The following is a 16,325-nucleotide window of genomic DNA, read 5'->3' as shown; positions in this document are numbered from 1 at the left end:
GTGATTGGGGTTAAAAGGAGTTCTTGTTTTTGTTTCCTTGCTCATAAGTCATGCTAGTTGTCTAATTGTTGGTTCCACATGTTTGTTGACTATCTAGGGCTGCTAAGATTTGAATTATTATGTGTATATACCAATAGTATATATGTCTAGGAGCTGGGTATTGTACGAGTACGAATACGGTTGCATACGAGTAGAATTGTTGATGAAAATGAATGAGAATGCAATTGTAAGCATTTTTATTAAGTAGAAGTACTTTTATATGTATCTTGAAGTCTTTCAAAAGTGTACTAATACATCTAAATACACTACATGTATATACATTTTAACTGAGTCGTTAAGTCAACTTTAGTCGTTACATGTAAGTGTTGTTTTGAAACCTTTAAGTTAACGATCTCATTTAATGTTGTTAACCTATTGTTTATTATATCTAATGAGATGTTAAATTATTACATTATCAAGATATTATGATGTATGAATATATCTTAATATGATATATATACATTAAAATATCGTTACAACGATAATCGTTACATATATGCCTCGTTTCAAAATTCTTAAGTTAGTAGTCTTGTTTTACATATGTAGTTCATTGTTAACATACTTAATGATATATATAATTATCATTTTATCATTTTAAATATAGTGTAACAATATCTTAATATGATACATATGTATTTAGTAAGACGTTGTAATAACGATAATCGTTATATATATCGTTTCGAGTTTCTTAACTTAGTAGTCTCATTTTTATGTATATAACTCATTGTTAATATACTTATGGAGATACTTACTTATCATAATCTCATGGTAACTATATGTATATCCATATATATATCGTCATGTCATTTTTACAAGTTTTAACGTTCGTGAATCGCCGGTCAACTTGGGTGGTCAATTGTCTACATGAAACTCATTTCAAATAATCAAGTCTTAACAAGTTTGATTGCTCAACATGTTGGAAAAATTTAATCATGCAAATATAGTTTTCAATTAATATATAATCATTGAAAAGTTCGGGTCACTACAGTACCTACCCGTTAAATAAATTTATTCTCGAAATTTTAAGCTGTTGAAGGTGTTGACGCATCTTCTGGAAATAGGTGAGGGTATTTTAGCTTCATCTGATCTTCACGCTCCCAGGTGAATTCGGGTCCTCTACGAGCATTCCATCGAACCTTAACAATTGGTATCTTGTTTTTCTTAAGTCTTTTAACCTCACGATCCATTATTTCGACGGGTTCTTCAATGAATTGTAGTTTTTCTTTAATTGTAATCTCGTCTAATGGAATGGTCGGATCTTCTTTAGCAAAACATTTCTTTAAATTCGAGACATGAAAAGTATTATGTACCCCGGTGAGTTGTTGCGGTAAGTCAAGTCGGTAAGCTACTGGTCCGACAAGATCTATAATCTTGAATGGTCCAATGTACCTTGGATTTAGTTTCCCCCATTTACCAAATCGAACAATTCCTTTCCAAGGTGAAACCTTAAGCATGACCATCTCTCCAATCTCAAATTCTATATCTTTTCTTTTAATATCCGCATAGCTCTTTTGACGACTTTGGGCAGTTTTCAATCGTTGTTGAATTTGGATGATCTTCTCGGTAGTTTCTTGAATTATCTCCGGACCCGTAATCTGTCTATCCCCCACTTCACTTCAATAAATCAGAGACCTGCACTTTCTACCATAAAGTGCTTCAAACGGCGCCATCTCAATACTCGAATCGTAACTGTTGTTGTAGGAAAATTCTGCTAACGGTAGGTGTCGATCCCAACTATTTTTGAAATCGATAACACATGCTCGTAGCATGTCTTCAAGGGTCTGTATCGTCCTTTCACTTTGCTCATCAGTTTGTGGATGATAAGCAGTACTCATGTCTAGATGAGTCCCCAATGTTTGTTGCAATGTCTGCCAAAATCTTGAAACAAATCTGCCATCCCTATCTGAGATAATAGAGACTGGTATTCCATGTCTGGAGACAACTTCCTTCAAGTATAATCCCACCAACTTCTTCATTTTATCATCTTCTCTCATTGGCAGAAAGTGTGCTGACTTGGTAAGACGATCGACTATTACCCAAATTGTATCATAACCACTTGCAGTCCTTGGCAATTTAGTAATGAAATCCATGGTAATGTTTTCCCATTTCCATTCCGGGATTTCAGGTTGTTGAAGTAGACCTGATGGTTTCTGATGTTCAGCTTTGACCTTAGAACACGTCAAATATTCTCCTACGTATTTAGCAATATCAGCTTTCATACCCGGCCACCAAAAGTGTTTCTTGAGATCTTTGTACATCTTCCCCGCTCTGGGATGTATTGAATATCTGGTTTAATGTGCTTCCTTAAGTACCTTTTCTCTCACATCTCCAAACTTTAGTACCCAAATTCTTTCAGCCCTATACCGGGTTCCGTCTTCCCGAATATTAAGATGTTTCTCCGATCCTTTGGGTATTTCATTCTTCAACTTTCCTTTTTTTACAACTCCCTGCTGCGCCTCCTTTATTTGATTAGTAAGGTTAGTACAAATAATTATATTAATAGCTTTTACCCATATAGGTTCTCTGTCCTTTCTACTCAAAGCGTCGGCTACCACATTCGCCTTCCCCGGGTGGTAACGAATCTCAAAGTCGTGATCATTCAACAATTCAATCCACCTACGCTGCCTCATGTTCAGTTGTTTCTGATTAAATATGTGTTGGAGACGTTTGTGGTCGGTATATATAATACTTTTGACCCCATATGTAGTGACCCGAACTTTTCCATGTTTATATATTAAATGAAATTGATATTTATATGATTAAGTGTTTCCAACATGTTAAGCAATCAAACTTGTTAAGACTTGATTAATTGAAATATGTTTCATATAGACAATTGACCACCCAAGTTGACCGGTGATTCACGAACGTTAAAACTTGTAAAAATTATAGGATGATATATATATATATATATATATATATATATATATATATATATATATATATATATATATATATATATATAGTTAACATGATATATGATAAGTAAACATATCATTAAGTATATTAACAATGAACTACATATGTAAAAACAAGACTACTAACTTAAGGATTTCGAAACGAGACATATATGTAACGATTATCGTTGTAACGACATTTAATGTATATATATCATATTAAGATATATTAATAAATCATGATATCATGATAATGTAATAATTTAACATCTCATTAGATATAATAAACAATGGGTTAACAACATTTAACAAGATCGTTAACTTAAAGGTTTCAAAACAACACTTACATGTAACGATAAACGATGACTTAACGACTCAGTTAAAATGTATATACATGTAGTGTTTTAATATGTATTCATACACTTTTGAAAGACTTCAAGATACTTATCAAAGTACTTCGACTTAACAAAAATTGTTACAATTACATCCTCATTCATTTTCATCAACAATTCTACTCGTATGCACCCGTATTCGTACTCGTACAATATCTAGCTTCCAAATGTATTTACTATTGGTATATACACTCCAATGATCTGCTCTTAGCAGCCCATGTGAGTCACCTAACCATGTGGGAATATCATTTAACATCTAGCATGAAATATCTCACAAAATTACAAACTAATGGAGCCTATATGGAGACTACAAGTTCACGTGAATGAGGAGTACCATAAACACATTCACTTTGCAATTTTCTTGAATCAAACTACTCTCTCTCAAGTGTTCTTCCATTATTCTAAGTATTATTCATCATCTTCATCAAAATCTAGCTCAATCTAGTTCATAAATCCATACATAAACCAAGTTATAAAACAACTACTTAAGAACACACCAACAACACTTCCAAGTTTGCTAGCTTACTTCCAACCTTGCAAATCCACTTTAAGTGATCATCCAACCTCAATAAATCTTTCTTATTTACAGTAATATATCTTTCTAATACAAGGTAATACTCATATTCAAACTTTGATTCAATTTCTAAAACTTTAACAATCTTATTTCGAGTGGAAATCTTACTTGAACTTGTTTTCGTGTCATGATTCTACTTCAAGAACTTTCAAGCCATCCAAGGATCCTTTGGAGCTAGATCTATTTTTCTCATTTCCAGTAGGTTTATCCACAAAAACTGAGGTAGTAATGATGTTCATAACATCATTCGATTCATATATATAAAGCTACCTTGTTCGAAGGTTTAAACTTGTAATCACTAGAACATAGTTTAGTTAATTCTAAAGTTGTTTGCAAACGAAAGTTAATCCTTCTAACTTGACTTTTAAAATCAACTAAACACATGTTATATATCTATATGATATGCTAACTTAATGATTTAAAACCTGAAAACACAAAAATCACCGTAAAACCGGATATACGCCGTCGTAGTAACACCGCGGGCTGTTTTGGGTTAGTTAATTAAAAACTATGATAAACTTTGATTTAAAAGTTGTTCTTATGGGAAAATGAGTTTTCTTATTAACATGAAACTATATCCAAAAATCATGATTAAACTCAAAGTGGAAGTATGTTTTCCAAAATGGTCATCTAGACGTCGTTCTTTCGACTGAAATGACTACCTTTACAAAAATAACTTGTAACCTGTATTTTCGACTATAAACTTATACTTTTTCTGTTTAGATTCATAAACTTAAGTTCAATATGAAACCATAGCAACTTGAATCACTCAAAACGGATTTAAAACGAAGAAGTTATGGGTAAAACAAGATTGGATAATTTTGCTTGTTGTAGCTACGTGAAAATTGGTAACAAATCTATATTAATCATATCCTAGCTAACTCATATTATATTATACATGTATTCTAATATATTATGTAATCTTGGGATACCATAGACACGAATACAATGTTTTGACATATCATATCGACCCATATATATATATATATATATATATTTCGGAACAACCATAGACACTCTATATGCAGTAATGTTGGAGTTAGCTATACAAGGTTGAGGTTGATTCCAAAATATTATATATACTTTGAGTTGTGATCTAGCTTGAGGCTTGTATACATGAGGTCGTGGATTGATTCGAGATAATATATATCGATTTATTTCTGTACATCTAACTGTAGACAACTAGTTGTAGGTTACTAACGAGGACATCTGACTTAATAAAATTAAAACATTAAAACATATTAAAAATGTTGTAAATATATTTTGAACATACTTTGATATATATGTACATATTTGTTATAGGTTCGTGAATCGACCAGTGACAAAGTCTTACTTCCCGACGAAGTAAAAATCTGTGAAAGTGAGTTATAGTCCCACTTTTAAAATCTAATATTTTTGGGATAAGAATACATGCAATTTTATAAATGTTTTACGAAATAGACACAAGTAAATGAAACTACATTATATGGGTGAATGATCGAAGCCGAATATGCCCCTTTTTAGCTTGGTAGCCTAAGAATTTGGGAACAGACCCCCAAATTGACACAAATCCTAAGGATAGATCTATCGGGCCCAACAAGCCCCATTCTGGAATTTGGAATGCTTTAGTACTTCAATTTTATCATGTCCGATGGGTGTCCCAGAATGATGGGGATATTCTATATGCATCTTGTTAATGTCGGTTACCAGGTGTTCACCATATGAATGATTTTTATCTCTATGTATGGGATGTATATTGAAATATGAAATCTTGTGGTCTATTATTACGATTTAATAAATATATAGGTTAAACCTATAACTCATCAACATTTTTGTTGACATTTAAAGCATGTTTATTCTCAGGTGATTATTAAGAGCTTCCGCTGTTGCATGCTAAAATATGGACAAGATTTGGTGTCAGCATGTTTGTATAATATTGTTTAAAACTGCATTCGAGATTTACTTTGTTGTAACATATTAATATTGTAAATCAATATGTATTGGTAGTGTGTAAGTGTGATATTTTTAGATTATCATTTCTAGATAATTTAGGTGGAGTCCTTTTAACCTTGTCTATAAAATAAAGGTTATGCTTTGTTTTAAACACGAATGCAGTCTTTGAAAAACGTCTCATATAGAGGTCAAAACCTCGCAACGAAATCAATTAATATGGAACGTTTATAATCAATATGAACGGGACATTTCAGTTGGTATCCGAGCATTGATCTTAGAGAACCAGAAATTTGCATTAGTGTGTCTTATCGAGTTTGTTATGATACATTAGTGAGTCTGGACTTCGACCGTGTTTTCTTTAAAAATGATTGCTTAACACTTTTGTTGGAAACTATATATTATTAACATGTAAATATTATGTGATATATTAACCTCTTAATGTGTTTGATATTGTGTGATAGATGTCTACCACTAGTACAAATCCCATCGACTCACCTAATAATAATGAAGAGTCGAATATATTTTGGGAAGATTCACAAAATCCCGAAGAAGAACCGGAAGAGGAGGAACCGGAAGAGGAGGAACTGGAAGAAGAGGAACCGGAAGAGGAGGAACCGGAAGAGGAAGAACCAGAAGAAGAAGAGGTTTCGGAGGAGGAAATATTGATACCTACAGTAAATCGATTAAATAAAAGAAAATCCTCAACCAACGGACCAAAGTTAAAAATGGTCAATGGTGTTTTCGCCGAGGAAGCAAAATATTGGGAAGATTACCAATTTTCTGATGAATCGGATCTCGATGAGGATTCCGATGATGTTATAGAAATTACCTCAACCCAATTTAATAAAGCAAAAGAAAATAATAAGGGAAAAGGTACAAAAATAGAGAAACCTGATTCCAACCCCGATGAACTTTATATGTATCGGCAACGTCCGTATTTCCTAAATTGTAACAATAACCCGGGAACCTCTAAACCACCAGGTTTTTCTAAACCATTGTGGAAAATGACGGCTCGTATTAGAGGAACACCATATATCCCTAGAAAATTAGGAAAACGAACCAAGTCCGAAGAAGAAGAAACCAGTGATTTAGATTAGAGGGTTGTAATCATGTTGTGTATTATATGTATTGTAGTGTGCTTGTACTTTTATGTTCTATGTAAAAATTTCTTGTATTTTTTGTTAATTATCTTTTACGAATCTAATCCTTATCTATTTTACAGTATAAAAAACAAAATGGACGTTAAGGGTAGACAACCGAAAATTTTAGAAGACCTACCAGAGGATATGATTGAGGAAATCTTGTCTAGAGTCGGTCAGAATTCATCAACACATTTAGTTATGGCGAAATTAACTTGTAAAACATTTGAAAGACTTTCCAGAAATGCCTTAGTTTATAAAAGGCTTTCCTTTGAAAGATGGGGTATATCACATTGGGGAGACCTTAAGTTACGCCAAGTTTTCTTTAAGGCATTTAGTGTGAGAAACCCAGATACAATTTTAAGCTATGGGTTACGAACCTATTTTGACTCAACATATCCCAACATAGGACTCCATTCTTTAGAAAGAGCTTCTAACATGCAACATAAAGAAGCATGTTATGCTTACGGGTTAATAATGTTCGCTTCTCATCAAATTGAGAAAAAGAACATTGGGTTGCAACTTTTAAATAAAACATTCCCACAAGTGACGGACTCAGTAGTTAGGGTAAGAAACAAGGTTTTTAGATTGCTACGAGGGTGTTGGACATTACGAAACCCTCGTCCTTTTGACGACACTACAACATGCTGCCTAGCCAATGGTCATAACGGTTACTTTCCACAAGACCAAGGATGGGAAGTCGTCTTAGTAAAACCAGAATGCATGACTTGTTTCTGGACTTATGAATTATGTGTCTTTCTTTCTTTTGCTGAACAACTTGCGTATTAACTAGAATTGCCTTTATAGCTGCTGAGTAGCAAAGTTATTATGTGTTATATTTCATCCTATATGTATAATAGTGGTATTGTAAGTTTGTAATTTTGTATAAAATTTGAACGCGAAATTTTATTATAATCAGTTTTTTCATATAGAATTGTAGTAGTTGAATTGTATATTAGCTACTAAGTATGAACTTAACGGGTAGGTACTACCCGAATTAAAACTATAAGATGCTAATATGAAGAAAAAGCTTTTATAAATAAATTCATACTATGCTACGAAATACTATTGACTACTCTTAAAATTCTATATGATTAATGATAATGCTAAAAATGAACATATATTTCATAGCATTATCCTTCAAGAAAGACAAGCTTTTAGTTGCAATTGTTCTATTTACAAGTGATATTCATTTAAATAATAAAAGGTGAAGACAAAAGACAGATTCGACGAATTGAAGACGCAAACGACCAAAAAGCTAAAAAGTACAAAGTACAATCAAAATGGTTCAAATTATTGATGAGAAACGTCTAAAAATTACAAGAGTACAAGCCGCAAAACGCAAAGTACAAGATATTAAATAGTACGAAAGGACGTTCGAAAATCCGGAACAGGGACATGAACCAACTATCAACGCGCGACGCAACGAAGCTAAAATTACAAATCAACTATGCACATGAATATAATATAATATATATATAATTATATAAAATTATATATATATTATATATATTAAATAAATATGTCGACAAGCTAGGAGCCAAAAGGTATGTGACCAGGAAATGACGGCCATGCGATCGCATGGCCAGAAGGCACAAAACTCATGCGACCGCATGAGTTACTGTAGCAGGCCACATTCTTTAAATACAACGAATTCTGGCCAAATTTTACAGATAATATTTCAATCTCTCTTTCTCTCAAATATATTTATATTTATATTTTAATTATAATTTTAATATTAAAGTTTAATAATAAGGTTATAGTGGTGAATGTTGTAAGTGTGTAAGTCGAAATTCTATCCGTGTAACGCTACGCTATTATTAATCATTGTAAGTTATGTTCAACCTTTTTAAATTAATGTCTCGTAGCTAAGTTATTATTATGCTTATTTAAATCGAAGTAATCGTGATGTTGGGCTAAATATTAAAGACGGGGTAATTGGGCTTTGTACCTGATAGTGCTCCAAATGAACATATATTTAGTATCAATATCCCTCCGATATGTAAAGATTTCAGTTGCAATTGTTCCATTTTCATGTAATATTCATTTATATTAAATAAGTGCGAAGACAAAAGGCGAAAACAACGAATTGAAGACGCAAAGGTCCAAAAAGCTCAAAAGTACAAGATACAATTAAAAAGGTTCAATTTATTGATAAGGAACGTCTAAAAATGACAAGAGTACAAGTTACGAAACGCAAAGTACAAAATATCTCAGCGTACGCAAGGACGTTCGAAAATCCGGAACCAGTACATGAACCAACTCTCAACGCTCGACGCAACGGAAAAAAAAATTACGAGTCTACTATGTATATAAATATAATATAATATATAAATAATTATAAAAATTATTTATATATTATATATATTTAAATAAAAACCGTCGGCAGCCTTGGATCTTAAACTTGTGGGCTGGTTTTGGAACCTCCGCGACTTGCGGAGCTGGAAGGCCAAAATGGCCGCGACTCGCAGAGCAGTGAATTTCAGTTCTGGCTATAAAAGCTCTCGAGTTCTGCATGTATAATATATAAAAAATAATAATAATAATAATAATAATACTCCATAAGATAATAAATAAATAAATATATATATATAGTATAGATTAGTGTTATATTAGATTAGTTCGGGTTATGTAAAGGTTATTTTACGGGTTTTTGAAGTCGAAATTCTGTCCGTGTAACACTACGCGATAAATACTCAATGTAAGTTATGTTCTCCTTTTTAAATTAATGTCTCGTAGCTAAGTTATTATTATGCTTATTTAAAACGAAGTAATCATGATGTTGGGCTAATTACTAAAATTGGGTAATTGGGCTTTGTACCATAATTGGGGTTTGGACAAAAGAACGACACTTGTGGAAATTAGACTATGGGATATTAATGGGCTTTATATTTGTTTAACTAAATGAAAGTTTGTTAATGTTAATATAAAGATTTACAATTGGGCGTCCCTATAAATTACCATATACACTCGATCGGACACGATGGGCGGGGTATTTATATGTACGAATAATCGTTCATTTAACCGGACACGGAAATGGATTAATAGCCACTAGAATAATTAAAACAGGGGTGAAATTACATTCAAGGGTAATTGGTGTAATTGTTAACAAAGTAGTAAAACCTTGGTTTACACGCAGTCGATAACCTGGTGTATTCATTAAACAAAGTATTAAAACCTTGTTACAATTCGAATCCCCAATTAGTTGGAATATTTAACTTCGGGTATAATAATAATTTGACGAGGACACTTGCACTTTATATTTATGACTGATGGACTGTTATGGACGAAAACCAGACGGACATATTAAATAATCCAGGACAAAGGACAATTAACCCATGGGCATAAAACTAAAATCAACACGTCAACCATCATGGTTACGGAAGTTTAAATAAGCATAATATATTTTATTTCATATTTTCTCGTACTTTTATTTATTGTCATTTTAATTATGGTTATTTATTTTATTGTTATTTAAATATCATCATTTACTATACGCTTCGCTTAAAATATAAATCGACAAACCGGTCATTAAACGGTAAACCCCCTTTTATATATTATTTTATATAATTATATATATTTTGTACAAATATAGTTGTTTAAAAATATAGTGTGCAATAAGCCCGCTTCCTGTGGAACGAACCGGACTTACTAAAAACTATACTACTCTACGATTAGGTACACTGCCTATAGTGTTGTAGCAAGGTTTAGGTATATCCATTTTGTAAATATTTAATTAAAACTTGTTAAATTTTGTAGCATTCCGTATTAAAAATATACACTATTTCGTAACCCCGTGCTACCACATCAAGTTTTTGGCGCCGCTGCCGGGGACTCGGCAAAACTCTATATTTTTAATTCATTTTTGTATAAATATATATTATTTTTAAAAAAACAATATAAAATCCTAAAAAAAAAAAAAAAAAAAATGTCGAATTTCAAACTGTACCAGAATTGAATTCTGGAACCCCGCGACTTGCGGGGTTTGCAGCTTCGGGAACCGCGACTCGCGGAGCCACCCTGACACCGACAGAAACCCTAATCAGCATTTATTACGGGTAATTTATTATTTATTATTATTATTAACCCTATTTACTTATTATTATTATAATTAGTTTTAAGTTTTTAATTTAATTTGTATTTTAAATATTAATTAGTATTATTAAATATATATATATATAAATTAATACTTTTAGAAAATAAATAATATAAAAATAATATTTTTATAAAAATAAATAATTTTTATAACTTCAAGTTTATTTTTATATTTTGTATCTTTTCATTTGTTTTAGCGTAATATTTGTATATTTTTCGTTCGTAGCTAGTTTTAAGACATAGTTTTTGCCGTAGCTTATTTTTATTTCTAGATTTTTAGGCTTTGCCGTAAAATCCCTTAAGTGCTTTTTCTTTAGACTAGAATTTAGGTGCTTTAGAATTTTGCGACGCCATTTTTCGCTTTAGTTTTAAATAGATTTTAGTGCCTTTAAGTAATTGCCATTTTCTGAATAAAATTGCATTTACCTTTAGACCTTTAGGCGCAACTTTTTAGATATAATTTTTAGACTTTTAAGTTACGACGCGCTATTTTCTTATTTTTATTTTTCGACGTTTTTCGACATGCAATCTATTTCTTTCTTATTTCTCGACGCTCTAGTTTTTAGGACTTAGAATTTTCTCTATTTCTTATCTAATATCTCAAAAGGAAAGAAAAATTATTTAAGCGGTTAAATTAATGGACGTTGACATTTTTCTGCTTCGTAGTAATAGTTGGATTTGTTAGTGGCTGAGTTGTGGCTTTTCCGATTTAAAGGTGCCTGGCTCCCTGCTACATCTTCTGGCTATTCGAAACGTGGGCAAAAGCAGAAAAGTCTATTAATTGGACAACTTATATAAGTTTTTCTATTTTTATAACTAATAGGATAATTAGTGAACGCACCACATTGTAGCTAAAAATTTGGCCATCGCAATAAAATGGAAAATTTTGAAAACAGGGCCTTGGAAACTCTTTTTGAACTCCAAAATCAATTAAATCAATACCCTCAAACGAGTGTTGATAACAATTCATTCGGTCAATCTTGGATCGCGAACGACGAAACAATAACTGGTTGTGAAATCTGTGGAGATTATCACTCAACATGGGAATGTTACTATTACGTTCCTATGGAAAATTACGCACCCACGGAACCTGAATGGAATGATTACGAAGAACACAATTCAAATTGGGATTATTCCCAAGAATATATCCAAACTCAACAACCAGAAGACGAGGAAAATTACGTGTCCGAAAATTCTTTAAACATTATAAAAATCAAACTCGAAGAACTCGATGCTCAAAATGAACAAATGAGAGAGTTTGTAAACCGGCAAGCTGAAACTCTATCAAATTACACACCTGTTGATCTGAGGAGACATGTTCAAAAAAATCCCATATCATCGAATTTTGATGAATTCGAGAGCTCCGAAATCACCAACTACCCCGATGATACTTTTTATTCAGTCTTACCAAATTCACAACATATCGACACATTAGCCTCTACCGAAAAAATCATCAATCCATCAATGAATGATGAAGAAGAAATAAGGGTGACAAATTGGTACTCTTGGGAAAACGATAACGTTGAAAATTTTAACCCCGAGACCAAACCGAACTTCACCATTCCACAACATTCCCACCCAATATTCTCTATAGAAGAGTCATCTACCGAAGATGAACTACGAGCTGTAATAGATAATGACACCTCAGATTTCACCCAATTGGGTAATAGAGGTGAAAACTTTGATCCCGAGAATAAACGGAAGGAAATATTAGGAATTGTCCACCCTATAGAAATATGTATGTCGGTATATATCGATCCATTTGACCAAGAACCAGAAAAGAGACATATCCATTTACTAAAAGCTACACTTAAAAAAGAATTAAGTAGTGACGATCGGGTGAGTCTAAACTCTAAACCTATTGATATAATATATACCACCCGAGATGCAAATAACTGGCTCACTATTTTAATTCGTGGAACTTATTCCACCGACTTCACATGTCGTCAGCTAAGTGTGGAGAAGTCTAACCCCACTTAATGTTAAATTCGGGGTTCGGGTTAATACATAACTCGTTAATAAACATGCATAATAAATTAGGGTAAAAGACGCATTTTCAAAGATTAGCAAATAGTTCATAAAAGCAGCCATTTTTGAAGAAAAACATGTGTGATAAAACAAGAAAGAATAAACGATGAGACGCACCATCTATCATTCGACGAACTTTGTAAGTACAAACTAGGTATTCTTAATCACTTTTCTACACTAATCACCCTCATGAATTTATAATTAGAGTCTGATTTCATGCAAATGAGGGCATTGCATGATCTCAAGTGTGAGGAAGGGTTATAAATTCTCCCGGGTTTACACTTGGTTTATTTGCCAAATTTTGTGAAAATTTGAAAAATTTTCAACTAAATAAATTTAAAATCATGTTTATACATATTTATGAACGATGAAAACTAGGTGTTAATACCGAAATTATCGTTACCTAGAAAAGGACATAAATTGAGAAACAACCCAAAACGCTTGAATTCATTTAAAATGGAATAAAGGAAAATAACAAGGCAAAGAAAGAAACTAAGTGTGGGGAGAATATACCAAGTTATTAAAAACTATCTATCATATGTTTCTGTAAAGTTATTGCAGGTGTTTTTGTTTTGGACTAAATTAACTGTTTTACCCAATTTACTGTAATGAAAGATGGATCTACACGATGAATCAATTCCATCATTAAAAGGAAGTAAAGTCTTCCGAAAAAGACACGCGCTTCTTGATTTAGGTCATGAAGTTGTCGTCCAGACCAGCTGTAGGTTGACGAAAAATCTAGAAAAGTCATCACTAAAATCAGCAGGAAATCCACGGACCTCAGCATTAAACAGGGTCGCCAAGTGGTCAGATTTATCCTCACCATGAGAAGGATTTATCTCGTACAATGGGGGGGCACCATGCAAATTAGCTGGATAAGACTAATGAATCAGATCCCCAGAAAGGATAATCTCCTTAAAGATTAAAAATCAGCTTTTAAGACTGATATTACTCAATCCTAGAGATTGACCTTAAAGATTGAGAATTACAAACTCATGGAATTCGATGATATCTAAACTCGAGCTTAAACGAGAAAATATTTTGATCAAAATTACAAACCGATTTGTTTTCTGAAAACCCTATTTTCAATGCGTTCATTACCATTGAACGTAAAATCCTAGGAATTCACCTGGAATTCATTAGGTCACCTGAACTAAATCGGGTGTCAACCGTAAGAACGGTGGTTGCATAGTGGTCAAAGACAGGACCTTGTGCCAAACCGACAAATTATAAGGGTGAGCTTTACTATTGCTCCTACCAAGGATAGTAATTGCGTCCGACACGTTATAGACCATAATCAAAAGCATGTCACGGGACATTGCCTTAACAGTTGCTTGTTCAACGCTTTCCTTTACAACCGGACGGTAGTTTGCCGAAAGGTAATATACGGAATAAGTAAACTGGACGTGTTGCTTTCCAAATACAAGGTTAGCAAGTGGGTGACACAAAACAGCAAGTTTTGAGCTAAAATTTTCAAATCTAAAACCCACCAAACCCACAAAAATATTTTGCAAACACCGGTGAAGGGTTATTCCGGAAAACCTGTCTAGGGTAAAATCTAGCATGAATTTTCAAAAGATCAAATGTTTTTATAAAGATCCAATTTCCTAACGGATCTAAATTTTCATAGTCATGTGGGACTGTAAACCACAAATGCTACTATCATTGTTTATACCGCCGTATCAAAATCACTGATGTACAAAGTGTGAAGAATAAAGAAGTGATTCTAGTGTGTTTTATTTCAAGACTGTATTGCTTGAGGACAAGCAACGTTCAAGTGTGGGGATATTTGATAGCGCTCCAAATGAACATATATTTAGTATCAATATCCCTCCGATATGTAAAGATTTCAGTTGCAATTGTTCCATTTTCATGTAATATTCATTTATATTAAATAAGTGCGAAGACAAAAGGCGAAAACAACGAATTGAAGACGCAAAGGTCCAAAAAGCTCAAAAGTACAAGATACAATTAAAAAGGTTCAATTTATTGATAAGGAACGTCTAAAAATGACAAGAGTACAAGTTACGAAACCCAAAGTACAAAATATCTCAGCGTACGCAAGGACGTTCGAAAATCCGGAACCAGTACATGAACCAACTCTCAACGCTCGACGCAACGGAAAAAAAAATTACGAGTCTACTATGTATATAAATATAATATAATATATAAATAATTATAAAAATTATTTATATATTATATATATTTAAATAAAAACCGTCGGCAGCCTTGGATCTTAAACTTGTGGGCTGGTTTTGGAACCTCCGCGACTTGCGGAGCTGGAAGGCCAAAATGGACGCGACTCGCGGAGCAGTGAATTTCAGTTCTGGCTATAAAAGCTCTCGAGTTCTGCATGTAAAATATATAAAAAAAAATAATAATAATAATAATAATACTCCATAAGATAATAAATAAATAAATATATATATATATATAGTATAGATTAGTGTTATATTAGATTAGTTCGGGTTATGTAAAGGTTATTTTACGGGTTTTTGAAGTCGAAATTCTGTCCGTGTAACACTACGCGATAAATACTCAATGTAAGTTATGTTCTCCTTTTTAAATTAATGTCTCGTAGCTAAGTTATTATTATGCTTATTTAAAACGAAGTAATCATGATGTTTGGCTAATTACTAAAATTGGGTAATTGGGCTTTGTACCATAATTGGGGTTTGGACAAAAGAACGACACTTGTGGAAATTAGACTATGGGCTATTAATGGGCTTTATATTTGTTTAACTAAATGAAAGTTTGTTAATGTTAATATAAAGATTTACAATTGGGCGTCCCTATAAATTACCATATACACTCGATCGGACACGATGGGCGGGGTATTTATATGTACGAATAATCGTTCATTTAACCGGACACGGGAATGGATTAATAGCCACTAGAATAATTAAAACAGGGGTGAAATTACATTCAAGGGTAATTGGTGTAATTGTTAACAAAGTAGTAAAACCTTGGTTTACACGCAGTCGATAACCTGGTGTATTCATTAAACAAAGTATTAAAACCTTGTTACAATTCGAATCCCCAATTAGTTGGAATATTGAACTTCGGGTATAATAATAATTTGACGAGGACACTTGCACTTTATATTTATGACTGATGGACTGTTATGGACGAAAACCAGACGGACATATTAAATAATCCAGGACAAAGAACAATTAACCCATGGGCATAAAACTAAAATCAACACGTCAACCATCATGGTTACGGAAGTTTA

The sequence above is a fragment of the Rutidosis leptorrhynchoides genome, chromosome 2 (genome assembly GCF_046630445.1).
Source record: "Rutidosis leptorrhynchoides isolate AG116_Rl617_1_P2 chromosome 2, CSIRO_AGI_Rlap_v1, whole genome shotgun sequence".
Lineage (NCBI taxonomy): Eukaryota > Viridiplantae > Streptophyta > Magnoliopsida > Asterales > Asteraceae > Rutidosis > Rutidosis leptorrhynchoides.
The sequence above is the reverse complement of the archived record's forward strand: the minus strand, read 5'-3'. Positions refer to the sequence as shown.